The 17,388-nt window shown below is 44.7% G+C and overlaps 1 long non-coding RNA gene across 1 annotated transcript in view; it reads right to left on the bottom strand.

Moving 5' to 3' along the window:
- The window catches only part of LOC146869544 (uncharacterized), an 89,788-nt gene that overhangs the window by 55,492 nt on the left and 16,908 nt on the right, over nt 1-17,388 (bottom strand). The window lies entirely within an intron of this gene.

The following is a 17,388-nucleotide window of genomic DNA, read 5'->3' as shown; positions in this document are numbered from 1 at the left end:
TGGGACAAGTATGTAGATTTCAATAAAGGTATCTTTCCCTATATAGGTACAATATCAAATAGTAAGCTGATACGTAGACTAACCAAGACTCTTGAAGCTGTAGTAAACGAGACTATAGCCGCCCTAGGCAATCTGACAGAGGAACAATCAGTGATGAGAATTGTTGTTCTCCAGAATCGTCTTGTCCTTGACGTCATCCTGGCCGATAGGGGCGGAGCTTGCAGGGTCATCGGATCCAGCTGCTGCATATTCATACCAGAAAACTCGCCATCTGTATATAAAGCTATAACACGCCTTCATAAGATTGTGAGCCAGATACACGAGAATCCAGGCACTTGGACGTGGTCCGGGTGGTTTTGGAGTGTGATATCAGCCTGGGGATGGAGAGTTCTATCCTTCCTAGGTATTGGCCTCCTTATGCTCTTCAGTTGTTGTTTATGCCTGCAATGTGGACCAGCGATTTGTGGTCTGTGTGCCACATCATGCATTCCATATCAAAGTTCTCGTTCAGAATGCCGGAAGAAGAAGGAAGAAGAAATGATGCTCCATGAGCAAATCGATGGAATGATGAAGATTGATATCTCTTGAAGGGCAAGTAGGGGACAAGGAGGGAATGTGGAAATGTGGATTTTCCTGATCAGTTATGTCCCCTATCTTGGACCCCAACGGTTCTATGTGCATGTCACAAGTACATGTATGTTCCCTCCAGTTCCAGTTTCCAAAACGCAAACATATGTGCGTCCACCGTCAACATATTCTCTGTCAGATCCGCCATCAATGGGCTGGATATTCGATTCCTAAGTATGAAAGGCCACCGACTTTATATGGCTAAATTACTCCATTTTTACAGTTCAGGCAAGTAGGCCCGATTCTGTCCTCAAAGCCTTCCCTGCTCTCTGTCTCTGACAGCTTCAGCTTGAGCTCGCATCTGTATCCATGAACTTTGTCCTACTCCCTGTGCAGCTAACAGTGCCTGGCTCGGCCAGTTTTGCCTGCCTGCCAAGAAGCTGTATTTCACCTTCGAATTATCTACTTTGCTCTTCAGCCGATGCATTCCTGTCTAGTGATTTGGGTAAACATCTCCTTTAGCTCACAAGCAAAGGACTCGGCCTTTCCGTCCTCCTGCACGTAATTCATAGCCCTGTTGCCATGGAAAGTTTTCTGCCCCTCGCATCTCATATAGACACTTAGACGCTTGTACACGCACACACAGTCAGTATAGAATAGATTCTGTCCGAGAGTCTTTTTCTTGTGGATAACATAGTTCTCTAAACATAGGATGTTAGATATGATTTGGGATTAGGTTGACTTGACCCCCCAGACTTCTCGTCTCCACATGTAGAGCTAAATGTCAAGTCCCCTTCACCCCCTAGTTGCACGTCAATCACACGTCATACTGCTGCGCGCGCATCTATGTTAAGTATTATCTTATAGATCCACCTATGCATGATAATCAGAGCCAATCATGTTTCTTTCTGCTCCTTATTACGCCTAGTTTCGATTACGTATGTCTATGTCATTTCTCTTATCAATTGTTACGCCTTTTGCATTCGTTTCATTGTAAATGTATGACCTATAAAAGTTACTTCTTGTCAATAAAGTATTGTACTTCACTTACTGAACCCTCGTGGTGACGGAACCTGAAGGCCGCCACTCGAGTCGGCCATTTTGGAATAAAGCCCATTCAGAAAATCTCTTATACCACGGATTCTGCCTCTTGTTATTCTGAGCTATTCTACTTTATTTTAGATTCCGTATGAAATTCAGTCAAGGTAAAAAGAATATTTACCACAGTGCTTGGGCCCAATCTTCAACTGGACCTCTTTGTAAATAAAACTGTGGCCACTTGCATGATGCTGCTTCGTATGCTGTGGAAGATTCTTCCGCTGCTGCCGGCCCACGTTCGGCCAGAAGTAGTGCGTGGCACCATATTGAGTAGGCTGGATTACTGCAACGCACTACTGCTGGGAGCCCCAACTAATCTGGTGGCTAAGCTGCAACGTGTGCAGAATATGGCGGCCAAGTTGGCTTTGTCCCGGCGCCGTTCCGCTTCCTCTTCTATGGCACTAGTCGATCTTCATTGGCTACCTGTCCCGCAACGAGTCATCTTTAAAGCACTTTGTTTAGTGTTTAGAGGACTTCATGGGCAAGGACCTGTTCCGTTGCAGGAATTGTTCCAGTGGTATGTGCCCACTCGCTCCCTTCGGTCTCTATCAGCACATCTTGTGGTAATTCCTAAGGTAATGAGGGCTCGGATGGGCGGGCGAGCTTTTGGATTTGTGGCAGCTAAACATTGGAATACTCTTCCCCTGTCGCTGAGAAGCTCCGGGGACTTTTCCTCCTTTAGGAAGGAACTAAAAACATTTCTCTTTCCTAGGTTTGATTAATCTCTTTTGACTGCTCTGTGTGGTGTTGGTATAATTGTCTGAAGCGCCAGGATACCCTTCGGGTGACAGTTTGCGCTATACAAATACGCCATACATACATACATACATACATACATACTATGCAGCGGGGTAAACAGGACGTTGTTGCAACAAGTGACTAACTGGAAAACAGACAAAATATATGGAACTCCAGTCCGCATTCCGCAACAGTCGTGATCCATAAGCATGAGATAACTCCCATTAGAGATTGCCGTAATCAAAGGGAGAAGTGCTGGGACTGGGATCCCTTTGTAAAAATAAAAAAAAGCCATATTAGGTGCTGAGATATTACAGGAGCTGTGAATTTTAACCGGTTTACAAACAAGCGAAACTTTTTTTTTAACCAAGTATAGCATTGCCCGCTGCTACAGAGAGGGTGACAGACCGGGGCGGACATTGGCTCGTCACTTGAAAGCCCCATCAGGCTGGTAACTGAGATTCGTTCTTCGACATGCCAAGTTCTTACGAGCACCCCGGACATAAGTGACACATTTTTGTCATACTACACCAATCTGTACACATCTCAGGGGGATTGTAACACTTCGGACCAAGAGGGATATTTATCAGATATTGCCTTAGTCTGGCTTGGAAAATGAATGCAAGAGTTCCTTGCGAAACCTTTTTCGGCGGAGGAGATTTCTAGAGCAATAGACGACATGAATGGATCCACGGCCTCTGTACTAGGCGGCTTCATGGGGGATTTCTACAAGGCATAAAAAGATGTGTTAGCCCCACGCTTACTGGAGGTTTGTAACGAAGCCTTGGAGTGTGGAGAGTTGCCCCCTACATTACGCGAAGCAGTAATCATATTGCTTCTCAAACCTGGAAAGGACCCGATGTCTTGTGGGTCATATAAATCCCTTTCACTACTCAACCTGGATTATAAAATTTTGGCGAAAATGATAGCGAAGCGTTTAGCCCTGCTCTTAGATCGGATAATCTCCCCTGCCCAATCGGGCTTTATCTCTCATAAGTCAACTGCCCTCAATTTGAGGACACCATTTGCGGTTCTACACAGAATATCGCCGCGGGTGCCGGCAGCGGCAATTCTAAACGAGATTGAAACGCCTTCGATTTGTTGGAGTGGCCTTTCTTCTTGGCAGTGATGTGCAGAATGGGCATGCCAAATGGATTTATTGCCCTCACCACATCATTATATCGTGGCCCCCCTGCCCGACTTCGACTGAATGGTACAATATCGCAGTACTTTCGCATTTTTTGTTGTACAAGACAGGGGTGTCCGCTTTCTCCGTTGCTCTTCATCCTAGCAATGGACCACCTGGTTAGACACTTTCAAGAGCGTCATTTGCATAGAGGACTTCAGTTTAGGACGGGCCCTTCACTCATCTCCCTTTACGCGGATGAAATTATCCTTTGTGCGCTCTCCTGAAGAGAATCTTGAACCTCTTATCAGGGAGATTATTCGTTTTGGGGGGTATTTCGGCCTGGGCATTAATTGGAGCAAATCAGTCATATTTCCCATCACTCCACGCACCAAGAAATGGGATTGCGAATTCCCTCTTGTTTGGTGAACCGACTCGACATGGTATTTGGGCATCCACATTCACATGGACACAGACCAAATTGTCTGATTGAACTATGGTCCCGCAATGCATAACCTCGTGTCAAAAATAGACAGATGGCTATGCCTCCCTCTCTCCCTCGCAGGCCGAGTGGCATTGATAAAAATGATAGTCCTCCCGAGATTTTTGTATCTTTATAATAACATTCCGATCCCATTTGCTAATAGTTTCTTTCTTACGCTCCGTTCTCACTTGATCCGACTAACATGGGTCGGTAAAAGGCCCAGGGTCAGTTGGGGCGCCATGACTTTGCCTTATGATAGAGGGGGATTTGGGGTGCCTAACCTTCAAATGTAGTACTTGGTAGCACAGTGCAGTTTTGCACATTCTTGGTATCATCCAGATGCTCGACTTCCCTATACTAGGCCTGAGGTAGATCACATGGGTACCCCCACTTTTTGCTGGTGTTGCACTGTTTTTCGACCTTAGTGTGGCCCTGCTAATCAGGACCCCAGCCTAGCTGCTTCCTCTCTAAAATGGTTTCCATGTACATTAGGTACATCTCTAATTGTATTCTGGAGGGCCTCATAAGTCCCTAGTATATGGTATACTATGTACCATGGGCATAGGTACCTCAGAGGCCTACCAGGGGCTGAAGCATGTATTATGCCACCCCTGGGAAGCACTCCAAAATGACACCACAGGTCTGCTACTGCAGCCTGGGTAAGGTGGTGCATGCACCCCTTACAGTGGTATAGGCTACCTATATCACTACCATTGCACACACATGTAAAACCTATAAGTCACTCCTATGGCAGGCCTTAACAATCCTGAAGGCAGAGTGCTTGGTTTTTATGTGAGGGTGTCCCTGCATGAGCAGAGCCAATCTGCAGCGTTCGGCGTACCTCTTCAGATGCGGTTTTTGGTGCGGCCTGACCATATACTCTTAAGTGCATTATAACCTCGCGGTAAAAGCTAACTTTGGACTGGCTGCACGGAAACATGTCGTGTTTGGTGTCAAACACTTTGGAATACTACCCCCCACCAGTTCTGGCAGCGGGGGTAGCATTCCACCCTTCTAGAGGGAGAGACATGTACCCACTGGTCTAACCGGTAAAGACTTTCTAGAGCCCTGGCATCACAAAATGGATGCCACTGCCACAGACACGGGTCTGGCCTCCTGCTGCTGCCAGATACTCCAGCAGGGGAGGCCTGGACAATAGGTTTCCCGTCACAGGGAGGTGTAACCACCTCCCCAGACAGGCAGATGTATATTGGGGCTGGGCGGGAGCACTCTCTGCTGCTTTGAAGTCCTGCACTGGGGGCACACTCGGTGTCCCTGTGCATAGTCCAGTTCAAAGCGGTGGCAGGGGCTACCTGCCCCTGCTCTGGTGCGAAACTGTACAAAGGAAATGGGTGTAACCAACCCTCTTTGCAAACCCTCCCATAGGTGGGTCCCCCAGAGTAGGTCCAACCCCCTATCTTAGTATAAGTATAGGAACCCAGTCCTTGAGACTTTAGATTTACCCTGGACGAAACTCTGCAACATATATCCTGGACCTTCGACTTTCTATTTTGACTAGAAGACTGAAGAAATCTCCTTTGGGGTCAAGGAGTGACTCTCCTGCTTGGCAGGCACCAAAGAAGCAACTGTCCGGTCTGCAACTCTGAAGCTCCCGCCAGACACCGAAATCTTTGCATCACCAGAGGTGGATTTCCAGACTTCTCCGAGGCTACCCCGAGTCCACAGCTATGCTGAGGCCCGTGGCTATCGTGGGTGACATGGAACTGTGACCCCTGGACACAGTGAACTTTGGCCGGTACATCATCTTCCTGGTCTTCCTCGAAGTTGTGCTTTGGACTCCTAGTAGCCCCAGCCTTGAGCACCGACTGCACCGAAGATCTCTGGCCTCCACTCTACGAGTGACCCGTGCAATTGCTCGAAGCTCCTTCACGATCGCTAGCCCGTTGGCTAGTGGGTTCCCGCGAAGGCAACTCCTTTTCTGCTTGGGTTTTCCTGGTTGATCCTGACTGACTTACCTTCACTGGGTGAGTCCCCCAGACCTTGCTGGTCTGCACCAACGTCTTTCTTCTATTTCCACTTGACTTGCCGTTGCCAAGGCTTGTTGGGTCCATTCTGGTCGCCGACACCGCAGCACTCGACAGACTTCATGGGACAGCTCGAATCCAGCTCCTGGTCATCGTCGTCGCCTCCTGGACCTCGTGGCTGAAGAGTCAAGACACCCATCAACTCACCTGAAGCACCCGACATCTGTGGGCATTGGACTATCGTGACCCTGGTCACTGGTAAGTGACCCAGACTCTGTACCCTCTGCTTCCAGGTTCCTTCCATCCTCGATCCAGGCTTGAATCTCTTCGGACACTTCGCTTCACGGCAGCAGCACTTTTTTGCCAGCTTCCATTGAAAACGACACCGCGAACCGACACCAAAAGACACCTATGCACCTAGCTTCCCTGGGTGAGGTAACACGAGTACTCCGGTGTTCCCGTGGGTGTTGGCCCTAGACACCTCTAAGTCCATAGAAGTTAACGGCGATTCGCGCCTGTGTTCAAACACTGCACGTGTCTCCCGTGGGTCCCCTACGTCACTACCTGGGTGGTTCCTTGGGGCCCAAACACTTCTAAAGGCTCTAGGCCTTATGTCTAGTTCAGTCGTGGTCCTTATACCACTTTATTGGTATGTGGTTTGGTACGCCCCTAGGGCCCAAACGTGGATTTGTGCTTACACTGTTGAATACGGACTTGTAACTTAAGTACTTCGAACTCCAGCCTCATAAAGAGACTAGAGGGGTGTGTTTGATCTTAAATACATATTTTTTGAATATATACCTGGTGTTGTTGTCCTTTCATTTGGTCATTCAAGAGATTAGACTGGTACTTTACATTCCTTCAAGACTTAGCCTGAAGGCTGCTCTCCATAGCTACCACTAGGATAGCTTTCAATAAAGGTTGTCTTTAAGCTATCGGGATAACACACAAAACAAGCATTTACAATGCAATAGGTCTCGCATTTACACGAGTTTAAGCTATTGGCATTGTAAATGACAATGCCTTTTGTTTATGTTTTAAAAAACTAAATATAAATAAAATGCATTGTCATTTACATTGCCAATAGCTCGAACTCGCGTAAATTCGAGACCTATTTCATTGCAAATACTTGTGCCCTAAGCAGGCTGGTAATGCAGAGAGACATGCCCTGCAGGTCCAAGCAAATGCAAGACATTTTGCATTGCAAATGCTTGTTTTGGAATTTTCTCGTTTTTTTTGCTTTCTCTGTAAACTGATGCCTTGACTTGGTACTCTTTACTTTTGGCCCTTATTTCAACCCTGCACAGGGAGTGGCATGGGCCCTCTTACACCTGTGTCAGGGAGAGAGAGAGAGCACGAAGTACCCTACTACTGCGGAGTCTGTAACTGCAGAGAAGCAGTGCAAAGGAAAGTAACAGGGTGAGACAGTGAGGGAGATATGATGGAGGAATAGAAGGAGATGAAGACAGAGGGGGAGAGGTGCGCCAGGTGGTAATGGGAAATGATGGGTGGGATAAAGGAGAGAGTGGGCATAACAAAATGCAGGGTTTGCGAGACAGGAAGGATGAGGACAAAGAGAAGGGCTGAGTGAGACGTGGGTGCAACAGTAAGAGATATGGGAAGGGGATACACATCTGGGAGGGAGGGAAGATGAGGGGCAGGAATGTTAAGAGATTAAAGAAACATTGATGGAGAAACAGGAGAAGAGCGAGAACGGTATAAAGGGAGGGGTCGAGGGAGACAGAAGGACCATAGAGAGGGGAGATGAGGGAGACGTGATTCATTCAACATGACAGGGTTTTCGGTCATGAATATGTTTTACTTTGTCAGTTAATTGGCTCAGGCAAAACATATGAAAACGTCACCAGGGAAGGAAAAATAGACAGAGAGAATTACTTATTAATATAATTCTCTGTGCCTATTTTTCCTTTCCTGGTGACGTTTTCATATTTTTCCTCCTGAACCAATTAACTAAGTAGGTAAAATACATCAAATAACAGATGAATGACTGTAGAATGGGGAAGTTACTGGTAGATTAATGCTCTTGACATGCTTTGCAAAGTTTTTATGTTGGGAGCAATTGTCTCCTAAAAGCCCGGACGGCCCCTTTGAAAAGAATCCTCTGAAGCCATCTGCTTAGTGTCATGAAAGCGCACTTCGTCAGTGAACTACCCGATGACTCTGCATGCATGGGGCAGGGAGCAAATGAAAACAAGCATTGGCCGTGAAAGTGACACGACCGCACGAATAACAAGCCGAGGTGACAAGGGCTGGGCGAGAAGGGAGGGGGGAATGCCAGCATCAAAGGAGCCTGAAGCTGACGAAAAGGGAGGGGGAGAAGGGAGGATCTCGCTTATTCCTACAAGATAAGCAATTCCTCAAAGACTGGTCATTGATTGCCTGGCGTTGTACTAGAGATTGGCTTATTCTGATAATTAGTACCGCAAAACGCATTGAGGACACCATACTAATTGAAATACAAACATTGGAGACACAGATTAAGTCAGTTTTGGTTTCCTCTGTCTATAAAAAACAGGCTGAGGAAACAAACAAAAACAACAAAGAATTCAAAGATTCAGTTTTGGGAAGTAAGATAGCCAAATTCAAAAAAGGTCTTGAAAAGTTCAAATTTGAGAAAGTATACCCATATACTAGTGAAACCTAGGTCCCTCCCCAGTTTAATCACAAAGGCAGGAGATATGGTTCAAACTATTCTACACCGGCCAGTGAAGATGGGTCGACAGATTCGGATACAGCCTTGTTTGAGGATTCTAGACCCAGCAATACTAATAAGAGGAATAGAGGACAAAGAGGTGGCCAATATGGCCATGGGCAACAACAATGGTGGCCACCAGGCCCTTTTGGGTATTCATCACAACCACCATTTCAACCACCCATGTACCCATTCAATAGCATGATTCCTCCTCAGCCTTTTTTAGGGTTTAGCCCAAGAAGATCAAGGGGCCGCAGAAGAAATCAACAGGCATCAGTTCACTGGGATGTACCAGTGGCACCCAGGACATTGCGCAGCATGGTCCAGCCACCGGTGCAACCAGGGACCAGCAAGGAAAGGACTGGATTATGAATTTAAGTAAGCGTCATCTTAATCTTACGGAAGTGTCTGTATTGAAGAAAGGCTTGGGGTTTGTCCCCACGAATACTGGCGATGCCTTTCTGATCAGACAGGAGCTGGCTGGCTTTTTCCGCAAGATACGGTTACGTTCCTTTTTCTCTAAAAAAGACATCATCGATTTACCCGAAGAAGCAATAAACACTGGCCTGAGACCACGTTCAACTTTCAATCCTCCATCACATCTGATACCTGTACAGGTCACGACTTTTGAAAAGGCGGTCCTTAAAGATGTTGAGGAACTGTTCCAACACGACATGAGGCATTACCACAGTCTTCCTAAACTTGAACAACACGCACTACAAGAGCTGGCCAATGATGACACCATCGTGATAAAAGCTGCGGACAAGGGGGGTGCTATTGTGATTTTGGATAGCGCCACATACAGAGCAGAGTGTATGCGACAACTCAACAACAGAGATGCCTACAGACCTCTCAAACTGGATCCCACTAAACACCTAACAAGCGAAATCAAAGGGATGATAGATGAAGCCAAAGAAAACGGCTGGATTACAGATCATGAGGCAGCATTCTTTGTAGTGTCCCATCCAGTTGTACCTTACTTTTATGTGCTTCCCAAAGTGCATAAAGGACAATCACCGCCTCCAGGGAGACCCATCATCTCTGGTATAGGTTCCTTGTTAGAACCCTTATCAACCTTTGTCGACTTCTTTTTACAACCGTTGGTGCTGGAGATGCCGACGTATCTTCAGGATACCAAACATCTATTGCGCGTCCTGAATGAGATTACTTTTGACCCTGAGCAAGAATTCTTGGTCTCCTTTGATGTAGAGGCTCTGTATACTTCTATACCACAAGATGAAACGCTAGCAACAGTTGAGATGCTGTTACAATCAAAACCAAGAGATAGCATCACCCCAGTCCACTTCATAATGATGTGTGCACGAATGGCAATGAAGGAGAATTTCTTTAGATTTGATAAGGACTTGTTCTTGCAAATATCTGGAACATCTATGGGCAGCATTTTTGCGCCAAGTCTGGAGAATTTATATGTACACGCCTTTGAACAGTCCTTTATGCTTAAAGAAGATAATCCCTTCAGAAGCAATATACGCACTTGGAAACGTTACATCGACGATGTGTTTGTCGTTTGGAGGGGATCCCCCAGATACCATCGTGGCTTTTCATACATGGATGAACACACAGAACCATTTTTTGAGATTCACAGTTGAATACTCAAATATCAGTTTACCATTTTTGAATATTCAAATTTTTCCTGAGAACGGAGGGCTCGGTACAGAACTTTATCGTAAACCAACAGCCCGGAACTCGTTATTGTCTTTCGAAAGTTTTCATCCCAAATCCCTTAGGGAGAACCTTCCTTTTGGTCAATTTTTAAGAATAAGGAGGAATTGTTCATTTGTTGACAAGTACAATGAACATGCTAAACTATTGAGTACTCAAATCAAAGAGCGGAATTACCCTAACAAAGTTATCCGCATGTCCCGAAAAAGAGCTGCCAACAACAACCGGGAAGCCTTGATTGACTTATCCAGTCCCAAAGAACCTTCAGGTAGACTTACTTGTGTGAACACTTACAACACTCATTCTAACAAGATCAAGAGTAGTATTCTCAAACACTGGAAGATTCTTAACATTGGTACAGAGGTTTTAGCTCCTCCACTCTTTGCTTTCAAAAGAAGTGCGAATATCAAAGATCATATTGTACACACCAGACCTAGAATCACGCACAGTGTTGGAGAACAACAGTCATTATGGGGGTTGCCGCCTGTGATAGGGCATTACCCTTGTGGTTCTTGTGCAGCCTGCCCACAGACTTCACATATGACAGAAGTCGACATCGGTACTGTTAAACCTTGGTTCTTAAAAAAAACACCAACTGTAATAGTGATAATGTCATTTATCTTATTACGTGCCCTTGTCCCATGCGATATGTGGGTATGACCACACGAAAGGTGAAAACAAGAATCCTTGAACATAAGAGCACCATCCGGTGCAAGAGGAGAGCAACTAAAATGACAAATCATTTTTTGGATTTTAACCATCAAGCAGATGACCTCCGTTGGACAATTTTGGAGCAACCTCCTATTCCTCCACACATCACAGACATCTCTAAATTCTTGTTTAGAAAAGAACAGCGGTGGGTGTTCCGTTTAAAAAGTGACATGTTAGGGCTAAATGAGGATATTCCCTGGCTGTCCCTATAAGGTTGTGTGCCTTTCATTCCAGATAGTTTATCATCTGTAAAATTAATGAACCGATGGCTAACTATTTCTTTGTTTATAAATTGGGAATTTGTCCTAAATGACATTAGAGGGTCATGACCTCCATAAAGATTATATTTTTTACAATACGAGACCTCTTTTTGCCGAATTGATTATTCTCATATACTAAGTTCGCTATATTTTGAATGATTCCTTAACTCGATGTTGATAATGCAGAATGACTCCTGTCAACATTGCGAACTTTGCTATTTCTCAAGCATTAGTGGTTTTTGGTCCTTTGTTTGTCATCTTGGGACTCTGCTAAAGCGCTATATCAATAAAGTTTGCGCTCCGATTCTTTTTTTCTCTTAAAAAACATACCTTTATCTGAGTATTTTGGTTTTATCCAATGATTATCTGTTCATGCAGGCTTACCATTCTTGTTGCTTGGTAATGGTTGTCAGCCTCTACATCCTGACAACTATATGCCATTGTAACACGCATGCGCTATCTCGGAACACTACCCCCATGAGTTAGCGTCAGAAAAGAGACAGGCACTGCGGGTAGATACCCATGGGGTCCTGATTTACTTTCACGGAGCCGATGACATATGGGTATTTAACATTTCCACCACCCCGTCGGTACCTCCGGTTGCAACTTCTGTACTACGACGGAGTACCGACGGAGAGGTGAGTTCAGGAGTGCTAACGCAATGTAACACTGCTTTTAAAGACTGTTCGGCTTCGTGGTGTGTGCGTTTTACAATACACATATGTTGGCACTTTTCCCGTTTTGAAGAGATGCATGTTAAAAACACGCTTCTCTCTGGGTGTCCATTCCTTATGAATTTCATCCTGAATCTTTAGTCGTTTGATTAACATTAGTAAACCTTAGTTGAGCACAACTATGAGGTGTTCAGCTCACTACTATTAGTTTCCCTTTTGACCACTACGCCACAAGTTTAAGTCATGATTTGTTCAATCATGATTTTTCAACCATGGTCTTTTGGGTTCAATTAATGTTATGTGTGCCAGATTGTATGCCTCTTTTCTTGATCAGTTCTGTTGGTGAATATTCACATAATTCACATTTCCTTGCACCAGTAAACAGCAAAACGTATTGATTAGCCTACGTTCGCTTATCTTTTCAGAGCGGGGCTCCTTTTCCTGAGTTGTAACCAGGTTGAGGTGGGCCTACTTGTCCTACAGATTGGGTGAGTCATTATTACTTGAGCTTCTAAGAGGACTCGTTAATGAACTATGTTTGAGACATCTATACCATTGCCTTAAACATTACCAGTATTTAGAAAAGGGAGCTGAATACTTACATTGTTTCTTTCTGTGTCTTTGTGTTTTTGCTTTTAGACAAGTTCCAGCGAGATTGTATCCGCAAGAGCATAAACTGGTTTGGTCTTTTTCAAACTTTATTTGCACGTGTGTTACACTTCTTAGCAGCAGCTTTGTTTTTGTCCTGATGAAAGCCACACATACTCTTGAGATGGTTATTGGCTGAAACATGTTGACCTTTGTCATCAAGCAGTTTTCAATAGTTACTGCCTTGCACTGTTTTTTATCTCTGGCAGGGCTAATGAGCCAATAAAAATTATTTTTCACTAGCAGTAGCCAGTTTTAGATCACATTCATCTTTCTTTTATTTTCTTGCGCTGCACCCTCACATCACACAAGTGCTCTTCTTTGGGATTTTAGCATCCTAATTCTCCACATTTTTGAAAAACATCCCTGAGCTCCCACCTCTCAGTGCGGTGGTTGTAGCCCTCAGTGGGACTAGGCTTTCCCACTGAGAGGAGAAAGCCCAAATGATGAAGCATGTCACCTTTTGGTGAGTGAGGGCATTCATCCTTAAAAGGGATTCCTTTCCTTTTTAGGGCACTGTCATTCTAGACACAGATTGATTACAGTATTCTTCTTTCCCATGCTCATGTTTTAAGGTCGCTCAGACCCAAGAGGTTATTTGTGTGTTTTGTGTCTTTAAGCTATCACCATAAGGGGTTGTTTGGACTGGTACAGGGTGCCCACTTTAATTAGTGGACAGCATATACCTGTCACTCTTGCTACTTGACTTACTTGCATAAGCCTAGGGCGACTGCCAGCATCCACGGGAGCGAAGACCAGGATCTCAACTCTCCCCTAGGGTATAACCATCCTCAAAAAGACAATCTGTCTGAGAGATGAATACCCCCCACGGAAGAGCCGGGACAAGAAAAGGACATCTGGGAAGCCCACCAGGGAGGCTGAAATCACGCAAGAGGAAGGCGTAGGGAAATAAGAATCAGTACTGCAGGAGAGAAAAAATAAAACAGGGAGAGAAGAGAAAGTAATCGTTATACCAGGTCAGACAAGACTAAGCGACAATAGAAATAGAAAGTGTATCACCTCTCTCTAAAAAGAATGGTTGTGTACCTCCACAGACTCCTAGTAGAACAGCGAGGATATTCGTCCTCTTGTATTTCTTCAATAAGTACTCCACTCAAATGGGGAAATGAGGCAAGTCTCTTATGCAGAGAAAGGAAGTGGCTCCATACGAAAAGGAACATACAATGAGAAGTCTATACCCTGCAGTGAGTACTGATGCAGGAATGAAGCAATAAAGTTCTGTTGTACAAAAAATTAAAAAAAACAAAAAAATAAAAAACACTGTTCGTGTGGCTCCGTTTGTGGTCTTTGAACAACTACAATTATTTTCTCCAGAGAGTTCAAGGTGCAAAAGAAATGTCGGTTCAGAAAATGTTTGTGGAGCACTTTACTTAGAGAGGCATCGGTGATATCGCTTAACCGCAATCAACAACATGCGGTAGCGGGTGAAAGTTCAGGGTGGATAACTAAAGAAAACAAATAAACATGCGAGCAGCTCGTGTAACGTAACCGTAGCAGCATGTGTGGCGCGGCTCCGTTCAAAGTCGGAAAACCCAGGTACGAATGCAGGCAGCACAAGTTTTTGATCTGTCCAGAAGAACTCGCCTGCGTGGCGGGGAAGTTGAAATCAACACGTGTTTTTTGCGAGCGAGCTCCTCGGAGGTCCACAAGGGGAGGGGTTCCAGGCAGGATAATAGTTCGCTACAAAAAGTTAACTGTCCAAGGTTTCACTGCCAATCCTAACCCAGTGAAGACGATATTTTCACCACAGTATTAAGAATAGGCACGATGTAGAACTCGGGATTCTCCAGATATGCAGGTCCAGCTGTACTCAGAAAATACAGCACAAAGTTCAAGGGCGAGGCAGGGTTCCAACGAGGTTAACAAGAGCTTCGGAAGCCAAGCGAAGAACTCAAGGAGGGGCTTCAGTTTAAACGATCTCCTGGACCAATGAGCTCGTTCGAGGGAGGCTTGGGGCGGTACACAACCCTATCTTCAATGATGATGCATTATGGGAGTCGTAGTGTGCGAGGGGATCGTGAATAATGCACAAGTAGATGATCGTGTAACAATACCAGGCCAACTTCTCACATGTTGCCTGAGACGCTTCTCACAATATTACCTAAGGGATTCCCAAAAGACCCCAGTGACATTCAAACCGTATCAACCACGAGTTTGGCATGGCGGAAGCTGGTTCGAGTTACCACTACAGCTGCACTGTACTCTCCGGACATCCCGATATTAAATAACCCATGGATCCCCATCATGCAAGAAAAGCTAGTGCAGCTCACCTTAACTAAATTCTCAATAAGTAAGATCGGGGACCCCTTTACCGAAGACCAGGTTTTCTCAGGGACTGGAGAGGGTAGATTCAGTGAGGATACTTTCATGGACCATTTCATTCGCTGGGTCAGATGTGCACTTAGGGAAAAGTTTGCTGAGTTTCCCCTTGAACCTGCTGCTTTCGGCCCATTAACCACTGTGATTACAACCCCTGGAGGCGAACGGTTAGTTTCTAAAATATATCTAGTGTGTATGGCCATAGTCCCCAACAAAGATGCGAAGATTCGGGAGGCATGGGAGCGGGATTTGGGGCATCCAATGTCAGACTCACATTGGGAATTTTGCTGTGCACAACTCAAAGAAATTTCCTTAAACAGCTTACAGCATTTTAAATTCCTATGGAGATTGTACATGGCCCCAGAAAAAATACACAACATTGACCCAGATAGACCACACTTTGCAAGGAATATGTAATTGTATACTCATTGGAGTTGATCCCTGCATGGGGTTGAGCAGAGATGGGTTCTTCTCAGTATATGGTTCCAATCATTGATGATACGTTTTGCTCACTGTGCAATACTAACGCCGCTACACATCAGAACATTCAAACCCAGTCAATCAACAGCAATGGGCTATGCCCTAACTAATTTATAAGGGATTCAAAGTGCAGCCCAAACAGGGTGTAAACCTTTTAATATTCTAGTTTGAAAAACCAACAGAATCAGGTGGTTCCTAAAACTATGGAGGAGAACTCCCTAACACCACGGATGTCTCTAGTACAAAGGTGCAAGGGTATTGTGGACAAGCATAAGCACTACTCAGGGTTCCCGTAAGTAAGTGCTTAACCAAAATGTTGGTGTTGCCATGTTGCAGGGATTCTGCTCAGGAGCAGAACTATGCTTGGGACCATAGAACATCGGAAAATAGGGACGGAGTCACCATACCACCTATGAGCCCGAGTCTGACTAGCTATAGCGCCTCATGTGCCCTTCTAACCGTACCAGAGAAACAAGTGAATTGGCACCCCAGAACACAACACCCTCAACCCTCTCGGGATTGCGATAACAGGACACACCCTTTCACTCTCACTCATACTCGTCCACAATAAAATAAAGACACAAAGGAAGTTTAGATTATTTATTCAAACTATTGTGTCCTAAAATTCAGTATTTGTGCCACAATTAGAAGACAAATGCATATTAAAAATTCTGTTTGCATGACTATTGATCGATATACTATAAAAAGGCCTGTCATGTTACAAGACGGATTAGCCTAAGCCCCCCCTTTCTACTGAAGCTAAATGATTACCTATCAAAGATCTCTGGGATTAGTGGTGGACCCCATACCTTAGCATACACAGATAGACGTTCTACATCTCAGCTGACATAGCGAACTTGTCTCCGCATTCTTGCTTAGTGTCCTTTCTACAACTCTTGTGCTCAGTTATATGACAAAATGTGTGTGCTCACAAACAGCAGCTGTGTTCTTGTGTTATGCCTAGGTGCTAGTATCTGACTAGAGAGAACAACAAAGGGTATTGTTGCTTGAAGTGCTCAGACTAAATCCCAGGAAAAAACAGAACGAAAAAACATACACAGGTTCCGTGTGAAAGTGCAAAGTTGCACAAAGCAAATGTGGTCATATAGTAATGTATGCAAAAGAAAATGTGGCCTATAATGTGGACAATTAGGCTGACATATGGAATATTACAAACATGACAGCTTTTTGGTTCCTCGTGCTTCAGCCTAACTGTCCGTCTTTCAGTGGGAGGCCCGCCGGCACCTATTACTGGCGGATTGGAATATCCCAAGGCAAGAGGAGCTGGTGTGAGCACTTCCATTCCTGAATATGTTAGGGGAGGTGCTGAGGCCTTAATTGCTGTTGGTATTGTAGGGCTATTGCTCTGGGACTCTTTGAATAGGACCCATAGTCCTAATAATGACTCTCTTACCTCTCTTTTTGCCTGCATATTTCGTTTTTATGTGTCTTTTAGTGTGTTCTATTGCGTTGGTGTCAAATGTTCCCTCCTTAGGACAGGGAAATAGGTCTGTCTTAGTGTGTGCATTCCATTCTTGGCAAAAATTATGTTTCTTTAATTATGTGAGGACCCGGGTTTCCATGTGGTTTAATGGGGAATCCATAACAACTCTGGTGGTTTTGTAGACAAACTACAACTTAACTATTATGGGCGATTTTGTTTGTTCTTAATGTGGGGGAAAACATACGTGGTGCACTCTTATAATTTTACGTACTATAATCTCAGCGAAATTCACAGATGCATCAAACAATTCAACTTTAACAATTCAATAAGCACAGATCATGCATATGAAGGGTTGCAGCATAGGTAAACAAGCATTGGTAAATGCATTAGGATTTGCCTATGATTAATAGTAAGCTGTTTTTTATTGTAAGTTGTAG

This window comes from Triturus cristatus, chromosome 1_1, assembly GCF_964204655.1.
Source record: "Triturus cristatus chromosome 1_1, aTriCri1.1, whole genome shotgun sequence".
NCBI lineage: Eukaryota > Metazoa > Chordata > Amphibia > Caudata > Salamandridae > Triturus > Triturus cristatus.
This window is presented reverse-complemented; position numbering and strand designations above follow the sequence as displayed.